Source organism: Cetorhinus maximus, chromosome 4 (assembly GCF_964194155.1).
Source record: "Cetorhinus maximus chromosome 4, sCetMax3.hap1.1, whole genome shotgun sequence".
Lineage (NCBI taxonomy): Eukaryota > Metazoa > Chordata > Chondrichthyes > Lamniformes > Cetorhinidae > Cetorhinus > Cetorhinus maximus.
The window spans coordinates 101149366-101162710 of record NC_135882.1 but is presented as its reverse complement, the minus strand read 5'-3'; the positions used below and the strand labels follow the sequence as shown (position 1 = coordinate 101162710).

The 13345-nt window shown below is 40.9% G+C and overlaps 1 protein-coding gene across 2 annotated transcripts in view; it reads left to right on the top strand.

Moving 5' to 3' along the window:
• The window catches only part of spidr (scaffold protein involved in DNA repair), a 341449-nt gene that overhangs the window by 60065 nt on the left and 268039 nt on the right, over window positions 1–13345 (top strand). The gene's annotated exons all lie outside the window — the stretch shown is intronic.

Here is a 13345-nt window from a genome sequence, read left to right as displayed (position 1 = left end):
CTTGGATTTTTATGGATTCGTGGAAACTCCACAGAGCTTCCAAAGCAGTGGGCGAGACCTGGATGCAGAAATCCCACCCCCATTTTTGACAGATCTAATTTTTGCCAGTAGAGGAAAAGGGGCAGGATGTGATTCATAGATGAGGGAAACCCAAACTCAACAGGCCATTTTAAGTCAGTGCTGAGTTCAAACACACCCCATTTTAGCTGTTGCAAGGGCCTTAGCTCACAGTGTGGGAGCCACAAATGCATTGGAATAGAGGTAAAGGCCCTTGATGGGTGGATAAGGTCTGTATAAATGTCATGATGTGATTTTTTTAAAAATCCCCTGCCCTTTAAAAATGAATTTTTTAAAAAGGCTGCTGGTGTCAGTGAGAGTTTTAAAGACCTCTGTTCTAGCAGTTTTAATATCTGTGTTGACATTTTCCTTAGAGCTAGCATAATGTCATTATGAATGTTTGGCTGATTTCTAAAAGCTATAATTATCTCAGGTGCGTTCTGATTTCACAGTTTGATTGAGAACTTAAAGAGACTATTAAAAGATTAGCTGTTTTTGGTTTGGGGTATGAATAGAAGTTTGTTTGTTTCAAAAGAAATTTAAAAGGTTTTAATAGGCTTTCATGAATGTGAGTTTTTTTAATATTGCGAAAGCTATATTACATTTTTAGAACTTTATTTTATTTCATCTCGGCATGGCCCCTGAAATCTGCCCATGTATATACTGCGTGAGTTGACATGGAGTCTATAAGAGCTTTGGATCTTTTCATCAGTCCACCTCGGCACTTGCGTGACCTTGTGGCCGCCTCCAATCTCCTTCTGGGGGCATAGTGCCTGACTCCATCCTGCTTCCGTTCTTCCACAATGCTTGGGTATTTTATATCGAGGTGCATCTACTGAGTTGGAAAATTTCCCGACTTGAGCTACCTGCCTCGGTAGTGAAAATCTAGGCGCCTCAGTCTATTCACTGTTAGCACATAGTCTTTAAGTGTAAACACTTGCATCATCTTCCCAGTATAACAATTTATGCCTCCTTTAATCCCTAGCAATCAGAGCACCCAAACTTGCTGTCAGACAAACTTCTGAACAGGTCACCTGACTCCTTTCATTTAACCTTAAATTAAAGATATCGCCCCAAAACAAAACTATCTTATAAGCTTCATATTTGTAACAGTCTCACATGAAGATTTTCATATCATGCACACTGACCTGAGTGAAGAAGGAGCCAAAATTTGTGAATATATATGAGAGTAATTTGGGCTGTTTTGTGGGACTGGTTAGTGACTAGCTGTTCCCAAAAAAAGTGGGATTTGACTGCTCAAGATAACAATTGATTGTTTAGTTTAATACTGGTTACCCAGTTCTCATTGATACGTTTAAACCTTTCCAACTGATATTTAGTAACTTGATAAATCAATGCTGATTACTAATCTTTGCCCGACAAATGAAGTGAATTTTGAAGTGTCATGCCTTTGAAAGGCTTCATGTAATAGACATAGTAAATAAAGAATAAAGTTGCATTTATATTGCACTTTTTATGAACTTGGGATGCCCAAATGTACTTCACTGCCAATGACTTACTTTTATGTAGTCACTATTGTAATTTAGGTAAGTGCAGCAGCCAACATACACACAGCAAGATCCTACAAAAAGCAATGAGATATTTACTAAATGATCTGTTTCGGTGATGTTGTCTGAGGGATAAATGTTTGCCAGAGTAGTGAGCAAACTTTTCTGCTGTACTTAAATAATGGCAAATAGATTCAAAAGTTGACAATATGCTAAAGGAGGTAATTTTACCATGCTGTACTGAAAAAATAATTCACATTTTGCTGGCACCTAATCACAATTCTCAACCATTACAAAGAGCTTGACATAAAATTAATCATTTTAAAGTTAGTTTGCTGCTGTTATGTAGGCAAATACACAGTTTCTGTTCACATTGCAGGGGCCCACAAAGTGTAATGAGGTAGGTTACCAGTTAATCTGTTTTTGGTGGTTTGATTGAGGGAATCACATTAGTCAGGTGTCATGACTCACTGGGGATAGTGCGCTGTAATATCAAGCCCCACTGTTCCCCGAGCCACGACAAATGTGAAAAGTTTGACCAAACCATCAGATTGCCCCAATTCTATCTAACTGTTTAACTTAGGTTAACAGAATACGAGCACCAGGTTTGTAAACTTAATAATTAATAACTGTTTATTGAACAAATTGTCTTTAATTGGTGGCAAAAGAAAGAAATATGAAGTGCTAACTTCTAACACCATAACTTAAACTCTACCACCTTCTTAAATCCCTATATATACATACACACACACGACACATAAGACACACAAAACCTGGATTTTAAGGGTGAGATAGAACAGTCCAATAGCACCAATCCGGAGTACAGGACTCAATGGGCAGATTTTGATCGATGCCTTCCAAATTCCTTTCAGTTCTTGTTGATGACACATGGTGGTCTTCCAGCACTTTCAGTCTGTAGTTCACTGGTTGAGCACTTGCCTTTCAAAGTCTCTTAACAGTGGTTTTCCCCTTTGCCTCTTGAGAGGGGTTTTCAGAGAGAGAGCAGGCTATAGAGATATGAGGAGAAAAAAACCAGCTGGCTATTATTGTGGAATTACTGGAATCTTCCACACATAGGAGAAAGAGGTTTTAGGTCTTGTTCCTTTCAGGCTAGGAGCTATTCTGCTGCACTCGCACAAAACCTGGTCAGAAGCCAGTTAAAATGCTGTTGTCAAGCAGCTCCCTTGGTCCAGGATTCCTTTCCGGCACCATCCTGTCTTTCATGGCACACTCTTTCCCAGGACTGCAACATTATATATATATATATCTCATCCTGTTCCAGTGGGCATGTCTCTCAATTGCAGCCATTGTAATTTATCACAGTCCAACAGAAAATAAAAAAGGTATGTTCTTTATAACAGTCCAACAGAGATAAAAAGATATGTTTCTTACATTGGACACTGGGACTTGCTGTTTTCCGACAAATACCATGGAATCTTTAACACCTTGCCTGAACTGATTTAGGACCTTAGTTTTATGTCATCTAAAGCATGACATCACAAACAATGCAGCACTCTTCTCAATACTCTATGGCATTGCCAACCTACGTTACATGCTCAATTCTTCGGGCTATGTTTAAACTTTCAACCTTCTGAGTTGTTCCTCATTGTGAACCCCATAATTCCAAAAAATGGCAACATGATTTAAGCCTATGCTTACATTTTTGGGGTTTTTGCCCTTTGCTGCAGTAGATATATTTTTGGCCTTGCATGTCAAGGCTACTTTCATGGTTGAGCCTGAGTGGCTACATTTTTGCTGTGATAATTATGTTTTTGGTAATGGGTCCTCAATGACAGAACAGAACTATTCATGCCTTTGAGAAGCAACAGTGTTACAGCCAAAGACTTCAGTTGCCAGAAGAATGTATTAATGGATAAACAAACAGCTAATGACAATGTTACACATATATTTGTAATAGGCATTAAACTATCAAATAAAAATGACTTGTATTCTCTAAACTATTTTTTCTAATTAGCTTTTGCATAATTATTCATTATTTACATTCAGTCCAATTATAGAATTTACCTGGCATATCCTGTCTCTTTAAAAGTTCCAGACTGATTCTTTGACTTGAAATATTCATGAATGTAGTCATATGGCTTTTAAAAAATTATTTTGACAGGATGTGGGCATTGTTGGTGAGGCCAGCTTTTGTTGCCCATCCCTAATTGACCTTGAGAAGGTGGTGGTGGGCTGCTTCCTTGAACCGCTGCAGTCTGATTGATGTAGGTATATCCACAGTGCTGTTAGGAAGAGACTTCCAGGATTTTAACCCAGTGACAGTGAAGGAACGGTGAGATAGTTCCAAGTCAGGATAGTGTCTGGCATGGAGGGGAACTTGCAGTTAGTGGTGTTCCTGTGCAGCTGCTGCCCTTGTCTTTTTATCTGGTAGAAGCAGTGAGTTTGGAAGGTGCTGTTGAAGGAGCCTTGGGGAGTTGCTACAGTGCAGTTTGTAGGTGATACACACTGCTGCCACTGTGCATCCGTGGTGCAGGGAGTGAATGCTTAAGGTGGTGGATGGAGTGCCAGTCAAGCAGGCAGCTTTGTCCTGGATGGTGTCAAGTCTTTTGAATGTTGTTGGAGCTGCACTCATCCAAATATTCCAGCACACTCCTGACTTGTGTCTTGTAGATGGTGGACAGGCTTTGGGGAGTCTGGAGGTGAGCTACTTGCCTCAGAATTACCAGCCTCTGACCTGCTTTTGTAGCCAGAGTATTTATATGGCTGGTCCAGTTCAGTTTCTGGTCAATGGTAACCCCAGGATGTTTTATATTTGAATGATTGTCAGCTAAGTTCAGAAGAAACTGTCAGTCAGATACATAACTAAATAAATCACCATCTCTGATTATGTTTGAATTATATATCTTGTTTCCTCCCCACAAGTCAACTGTATGGAGACACTAGCCCTTGTGACATGAGCATCCTTAAAGGCTGGGCATGATTTGTGTGTGATTTTAACACCCAAAGCACAATAGCTGAATTAAAAGAGTCACACCGAGTCAAAACTAAACAGAAGTGCTTCATTTTTGTCATCTATTGTTTCACGGGCTACCAAGGGTAATGGCAGAAGATGTGACAAACTTGATTGCCCCACTGTTATTAAGTCGACATTAAAACAAAGTCAACAAATGTTAAAAACAAGTTTGCTTTCAGCTTGTATATCTTACTTTGTCCTTACTTCAAAACCATTAAGTGGAAAAATTTTTTGGAATGTTTATCCGTGATATAAAGGCAACATAAAGTGTTCCAGTAGAAAAAAATATGCTTTTTAGATTTTGCATGTCATGACATGCTGCAAGTATGTGGGCACTGTCTGAAAATACACAGGTTATTAAAACATTAAAGATATATATTTTGGTAGCCCAATACAGTTGGAGGAGCCATGGTACCACTAAGTAATTTGGAAATCAGTGCAATTCTGGGCAGTTGGACTGACAATCCTAGATTTTGGATACTGCTTTCTCCCAACTGCTGATGAAACTGTTTGCAGTATATAGCAGGTGGGCTTATGTAACAGCAATCAACAGTACCCCTTATAAATAAGATGTTAACAAAATGAACTTGAACTACTTTAAGTAAAAACTTAAATTATAGGAAATATCAATTGGGTTCAGTGTGTTTAAAGGTTCAATATTTTTTAAAAAGGCTGGAAATCTGAGGAGTAAATGGATAGTGGTGATAACTCATCTTTCATGCAATGCCCGTTTGTTAAAATTGATGAGATTTGATGAAGAGTGTCCATATTGTTATGATCCAATTAGGGGCTAGTAACCTTTTGTTTAAAGTAGGCAAAGTTTGAATTCTAGTTCCCCACTTGGAGAATAAAGCCACAAGATTCCACGTTTTAAACAAACAGAATAAACTTTACTCTACGAAGTCATAAAAGTAAAACAATCTACAGCATCTATCTTATACTCTAACATTCAGAATTAGCATGAAGTAAATATGAATTAACTGTGGCCGAACACACCACACTGCACATTAAATGGCAGATGCGACCAAGACATATTGGACCCAGATGTCAGTGACCACCGTGGGTCACACGATCTCATTAAAACTCTTGTCCCCCTCTTGAGGGATTTCAACTCTTCACTTTCAAAGATCTAGTCTCTGAATTCTCTCAAAAGCTGCTCTGACTCGAGCTGCCTCAATGGCTGTTCACCTCCTGATGGTTCAATCTCTCCTCCTGAGACTAATTTCCATGGGATTCACAAATTACTGGCACAATTCCAACTCTTTCACAGACTGCTAGTTTCACAAAGCTGGCACTGAGCCTTTGTTTCTCCAAACTGCAGTCTTCCTTCTGCATCGAGCTATAAATGGCTGCCAGGGCTTCTCTGAGCCCTAGTTGCTTCCAGCATGGAACCAGTGACCTTCTGCCATCTTCCCAGCTCCCCAGGACTTCTGTGATCTCTAACTGCCTGGAGTCTGCTAACAGCTCCCAGGGTTTCTCTGTAAGCTGCGAACTACACGAGGTCCAAACTGCAACCAACTCCCCTCTCCCAGCAAACACATGGATAAATTGAAACCAGAGAGCCTTCTTAAGCTCCACCCATCTTCATGACAATGTAGTCCTTCAGGGTTCACAATGCTTTTAAACTAATTTAGCTCTAAAAACAAAACATCTCTCTGGACTTCACTTTGCAAGCAGTGTAGACATCACATTTCCAATTCTCTAGTTAAGTAAGTCTACCTGCTGTTTTATGGCTCCATCTCTTTTATTCTGACTCTATTAAATAAACATGGGTAACTTTCTGAACTGTCATTTTCTTTTAGGTCTTCTGGCATTCAAAGCCCAGCATTTTAGTTCTTACCTTCACAAAACAATCTTCCCAGAACTAAACATTACCTCTAAAATATTAACATGAACCTTGAACTAAACATCTGTCACAATATGAAACATTAACCTATCTATTTCTCATTACAGTTGCTGATGGACCTACTATGTATTTCTAGCACTTTTTGTTTTAATTTCCGAATTCCAGCATTTCTACTGTGATTCATTTTATCTCTTAACTTGTGTTACTCATTAGGATTTGGCTAACACGAGTTATGTTACTATTGCATAAGATGTACAGAAGTTGGTGATTCCTTTCAGAGGCTGCAAGGCTAACTGGTGTGAGCAACTGAAAATATTGCAGTAGGGTACTTTTTCATATCTTTGGGAAGGAGAATTAGAGAGGGGTTTTGGAGGAATAAAAATGAAAGCTTTTATCATTCACTTTATGCTATACCTGACTTTGAACATCCACTGTCAGTGTCATGTATTTCCAAAAAAGCTCCAGTCTTCAACATGGTATTCCTAAGCTTGATGAGCACAAATTAGCATTCAAAATGGTGAAGCAAAGTGAGGATACTTGTGTGGAAAAATGTGATTGCTGAGTGTGGCAGAATAATTTTGGGCCATGGGAATATTGAAGTTTTCAACATCCTGGGCACTACATTGTAAATGAAGTACTGCTGAGTAATATTGGCTAAATTAAATGTTTTTAAATCAAGCATTTTGCCTCTTGCCATGTGTAAAGGTTGAGTATATAGTCAAGTGCACTCCTTAGATAAACATCAGAACACAGATAACATTCTGACGCTTTCATGTTGTTTAACTTTGATAAATTCATCACTGGTTAATTTTAAGCTGGGTGTGTCATTGTGCTTGAGGGAGTGTTGCTGTCATAATAAGGTATGCTCTTTGAGCTGTGTTGGAATGACTAATGGGTGCAAAGCTGAACACCTGCCAGGTGGATTTCAATTTCTTTCACCTGTCCATATGTGAAGTTCAGATAAAGCTCGCAATGTTCATGTCCGATTTATATAAAGACCCAGTCTGCCTGTATAACTATGTCATATATCCTGGTATCCATTGGAATAGTGGGTTGATCTCACTTTTTAAAAAAGCCTTCGGGCAGGATTTTTCCTATGGTAGGCGGGCTGGGCTGGGCGGGAGCGGGCGGGTGCGGAGCCGATTGCTGCCTGCGATCGGCTCCGCGCCATCATTTTTGCGGGCGGGCCAATTAAGGCCTGCCCAGCGTAATACCCACTGGTAGTGCTCAGCATTACCTGTGCGGGCAGGGGCAGGAGGGACAGTCGGGGCCAGCGCTCCATACGAAAGAGCTGCCTCAGGGAGATTGAATGGGTATAAAAATAATTGAATAAATGATTTAAACATTTATTTAAACATGCCCCCTCATGTGACTGTGTCACATGAGTTGGGACATGTTTTTATATTAACGAAAATTCATTTATTTATTTAATAAAAGCTTCAGGAAACCTGGTCCTGCTCATGGATAAGGTTTCCTGAAAAACGCAAAGGCTGCTTGGGCTTTTCACCCGCCCGCCAACCATAAGGTTGGACGGGCAGCGTTACTAATGACAATAATTGCTTTCTTAATGGCCTTAATAGGCTGTTTATATTTCAGTGGGTGCACAGGCAACTCCAGAGTGTGCCTGCCGAATGAAATATTGAGATGACGCACGCCTGATGTCATCGCGCGTCATTTTACGCGCCGGCGTGTCAGGCCTGCTCCCGCACGCTGACGAAAAAATCCTGTCCTTAGAGATAACAGATCAGAGCAAATAGCTTTCTTGTTTCATTGGTACGTTAAATGCATTCCCTCTCCCATTTGTGTTTCTCTCGCTCCTTCTTTCAATTTCACTTTAAAATAGCTGTCAGAAGGTGGCAGGTTTTCAACTGATAGTAAGATTTAAGTTGATGTTCACTGGTGCAAACTCGGATCCTACCATTCTAAGAGACAATGTGAGACTCTTCTCCGTTACAATGTAGGACAGCTACCAATTTTGGTCTTTTGCTTTATAAGCCATTAAGATTTTAAAAAATTATCAGATCTCCTATGATGTTGCTTGCAGTAATCTGGGGTGTAAAATGTGGTTGTGATGTGTATATATTGCAATTGAGATGTTGCTTTATAGCTATTGTTCAAATACTCCCTGTCTAGTAAAAGGTAATTGTTGATGGATGTTTCTGTAGTCATAGCACAGCAAAAGGCTCTTCGGCCCATTGAGTCTGCACCAGTCAAACATGTACCTAACTATTCTAATCCCATTTTCCAACACTAGGCCCATATCCTTGTATGCCATGGCATCGCAAGTGAACATCCAAATACTTCTTAAATGTTATGAGGGTTTCTGCCTCTACCACCCTTTCAGGCACTGAGTTCCAGATTCCCATCACCCTCTGGGTGAAAAAATTCTTCCTCACATTCCCTCTAAACCTCCTGCCCCTTACCTTAAATCTCTGCCTCCTGGTTATTGATCCCTCCACCAAGGGGAAAAGTTCCTTCCTGTCTACCCTATCTATGCCCCTCATAATTTTATACACCTTAATCATGTCCCCCCTCAATCTCCTCTGCTCCAGAGAAAATAGCCCCAGTCTATCCAATCTCTCCTCATAATTAAAACTCTCCAGCCCAGGCAACATCCTGGTAAATCTCCTCTGCACTCTCTCTAGTGCAATCACACCCTTCCTATAATGCGGATTCCAGAACTGCACGCGGCCTGACCAGCATTTTATACCCTTCTAGCATAACCTCCCTAATCTTATATTCTATGCCTCGGCTAATAAAGGCAAGTATCCCATGTGTCTTCTTAACCACCTTATCTACCAGTCCTGCTACCTTAAGGGACCGGTGGACATGTACGTCATGGAGTTCGGTAGTTGCTTGTAAGACTACAATTTCTGACCTTGGTGAGAGGCCAGATTATGTCGATAAACCTCCAGGGCCTGATAATCTACATCCAAGGGTACTAAAGGAGGTGGCCATGGAAATAGTGGATACATTGGTTGTCATCTTCCAAAATTCTATAGATTTTGGAACAGTCTCGGCAGATTGGAGGGTGGCAAAAAGGTGGGAGGGAGAAAACAGCGAATTACAACCTGGTAAGCTTAACATTAGTAGGGAAAATTCTGGCGTCTATCGTAAAGGATGTGATAACAGGACATTTAGAAAATATCAACGGGATTAGACAAAACATGGATTTATGAAAGGGAAATCATGTTTGACAAACCTACTGGAGTGTTTTGAGGATGTAACAAGCAGAATAGATAAGGGAGAACCAGTGCATGAGGTGTATTTGGATTTTCAGAAAGCTTTTGATAAGGGGTTAGTGTGTAACGTTAAAGCACATGGGATTTTGAGCAATATATTGACATGGATTGAGGATTGGTTAGTAGACAGGAAACAGAGAGTAGGAATAAACGGGTCTTTTTCAGAGTGGCAGGTGGTGATTAGTGGGTACCGCAGGGATCAGTGCTTGGGCCCCAGCTATTCACAATATATATCAATGATTTGGATGAGGGAACCAAATGTAATATTTCCAAGTTTGCTGGTGACATGAAACTTGGTGGGAATCTGAGCGATGAGGAGGGTGTTAAGAGGCTTCAGGGAAATTTAGACAGGTTGAGTGAGTGGGAAAATACATTGCAGGTACAGTATATGTGGATAAGTGAAGTTATACAGTTTTGTAGGAAAAACAGAATGGCAGAGTATTATTTAAATGCTGAAAGATTGGGAAATGTTGATGTACAAAGGGACCTAGGTGTCCTTGCATACCAATCACTGAAAGTAAGCATGCAGATGCAGCAAGCAGTTAAGAAGGCAAATGGGTGTTGGCCTTCATTGCAGGAGGACTTGAGTACAGGAGCAAGGATGTCTTAATGCAGCTTTACAGGGCCTTGTTGAGACCACACCTGGAGTATTGTGTGCAGTTTTGGTCTCCTTACCTAAGAAAGAATATACTTTCCATATAGGGGGTGCAGCGAAGGCTCACCAGACTGATTCCTGGGAAGGCAGGATTGTCGTATGAGGGGAGATTGAGCTGACTAGGCCTGTATTCACTAGAGTTTAGAAGAATGAGAGGGGATCTCAATGAAACGTATAAAATTCTGACAGGGCTTGATAGAGTGGATATAGAGATGATTTTTCCTTTGGCTGGGGGTTCTAGAACAAGGGGTCACAATCTCAAGATACAGGATAGGCCATTTAGGACTGAGGTGAGGAGAAATTTCTTCACTCAGAGGGTGGTGAACCTGTGGAATTCTTTACCACAGAAGGCCGTGGAGGCCAAGCCACTGAATATATATAAGGAAATAGATTTCTGGGCTCTAAAGGCATCAAGGGGTATGGGGATAGAACAGGACTATGGTGTTGAGATAGAGGATCATCCATGATCATATTGAATGGCAGGGCAGGCTTGAAGGGTTGAATGGCCTACTCCTATTTTCTATGTTTCTATCAAGGTCAGAAAAAGACAGCAGGAAATTATTGCCTTCTTCCATTTCTACTTACTATTTATTGAGGCTTAAACTTAGCAACTGAAGTCTTTACAGCTGTGCACTTCTTCTCAACACATGGTTTTTAGTTTTTAAGATATATTAATTTACATTTTGTCACTTAAATCAGTTTCCCAGGGTAATGCAATATGCCAAGATAGTAGATGACGTTCTCACATGCCATGAATTCTTTGAAGAACAACAAAGTTCAGAGAATAAATGTAGCATTACATTAGAGTGTTAGAGGTTTTAATTCTCAAGTGCAGAAATGTAAGATAGGAGCAGATGTGTAGGCCATTTGGGCCCTTGAGCCTGCTCCATACTCAATGAGATAATTGCTGATCTGATTGAGATTTTAACTTCACTTTCCTGCTTGTCCCACATAACCCTTAGATCCCTTGTAGATCAAAAATCTGTTTAACTCAGTCTTGGATATATTCAATGACTCAGCCTCCACTGCACTCTGGGGAAAAGGATTCCAAAGACTGATAATCCTCAGAAAAGAAATTTCTCCTCATATCCATCTTAAATAGGAGACCCCCTATATTTAAATTGTGCCCCCTAGTTCTAGATTCCCCATGAGGGGCAAGATCCTCTCAGCATTTACCCTTTCAAGCACCCTCAGAATCTTCTATGTTTCAATAATGTTGCCCTTGTCAGGCTGCAGATCTTGGCTGAATGCATCTATTTGAATCTCAGTGTGTTTCAGAACTGGAAGGTCAACAATTGACGTGATCTTCTCAGCCTGACAGCTGTATCAGAAATGCCGTGTACAAAGGAGACCACTGTATATTGCCTTTATCAATCACATCAAGGCATTTGACTATTTGAGTAGAGGCAGTCTATTTAAGCTGCTGGAGAAAATTGGTTGCACTCTGAAGCTGCTCAATGTGATCTCCTCTTTCCATGACAACATGATGGGTAAGGTCAGCTATGAAGGGGCAACATTTGGAACTCTTTGAGATCCACAATGAGGTCAAACAGGGTTGTGTGCTGGCATCTGAAACTCTTGGCATATTCTTCTTTTTGCTGATGTAAGATGCCTTCAAGTCATCCACAGAGGGTGTCTGCCTACATACCAGAAATGATGGAAAACTATTCAGCTTTGCTCACCTGAGATCCAAGATAAAGGTGTGCAAGTCCTCATCAGAGAGTTACTCCACGCTGACGCTGCTGCACAAATATACAAACTGAGGACACCTGCAGCAGCAAATGGACAGACACACTCATGCCTGTAAAGACTTTGGTTTGACCATCGGGATGACAAATATCATGGTCCAGGATGTTGCCATACTGCCACCTATCAGCATTGACAATTGGAGGTTGTTGATAGCTTCACATATTCAGACTCCGCAGTTGCCAGCAATCTGTCACTTAATGCTGAAATCACCACATGCATTGCAAAATCTGCTGCAGCTGTTTAGTCCAAGCTGAGTAATAGAGTGTGGAACAACAGTAACCTTACTGAGAACATCAGAGCGGGAGAGAGGAGGACCCTGTGACAGACAGTAGCACCTAAAAGAGCGGGAGAGTGGAGAATCAGGAGGCAGACAATAGCACCTAAAAGAGCCAGTTTATCTAATTCCAGAATGTTGAAAGAGGTGGCTATAGAGATAGTGGATACGTTGGTGGTCATCTTCCAAAATTCTATAGATTCTGGAATGATTCCTGCAGATTGGAAGACAGCAAATGTAGTCCCACTATTTAAGAAAGAAGTGAGAGAGAAAAAGGGGAATTACAGACCTGTTAGCCTGAAATCAGTAGTAGGGAAACTGCTAGAATCTGTTATAATGCATGTCATATCTGGACACTTAGAAAATAATGGCAGGATTGGGCAGAGTCAACATGAATTTATGAAAGGGAAATTATGTTTTAGAGACCTGTTAGAGTTTTTTGAGGATGTAACTAGCAGAATACCAGTGAATGTGGTGTAGGCGGTGGCGTAGTGGTACTTTCACTGGACTGGTAATCCAGAGACCCAGGGTAATGCTCTGGGGACCCAGGTTTGAATCTTGCCACAGCAGATGGTGGTATTTGAATTCAATAAAAACCTGGAATTAAAAGACCATGAAACCCTTGTTGATTAGGAAATCTGCCATCCTCACCTGGTCTGGCCTACATGTGACTCCAGATCCGCAGTAATGTGGTTGACTCTTAAAGTGCCCTCTAAAATGGCTTCTGCAAGCCAGTCAGTTGTATCCAACTGGTAAAAAGTCAATAAAAATGAATGAAATCAGACAGATCACCCGGCATTGACCTAGGCACTGGAAAGGACCTGGCAAACCCAGCCCTGTGAACCCTGCAGAGTCCTCCTTATCAACATCTGGGGGCTTGTGCCAAAATTGAGAGAGCTGTCTCACAACTGCCTGACATAGTCATACTCACAGAATCATACCTTACAGATCATGTCCCAGATCACCATACCTGGCCCACCAACAGGACAGACCCAGCAGAGCTGTTGGCATAATTATATACAGTTGAGAGGGAGTAGCCC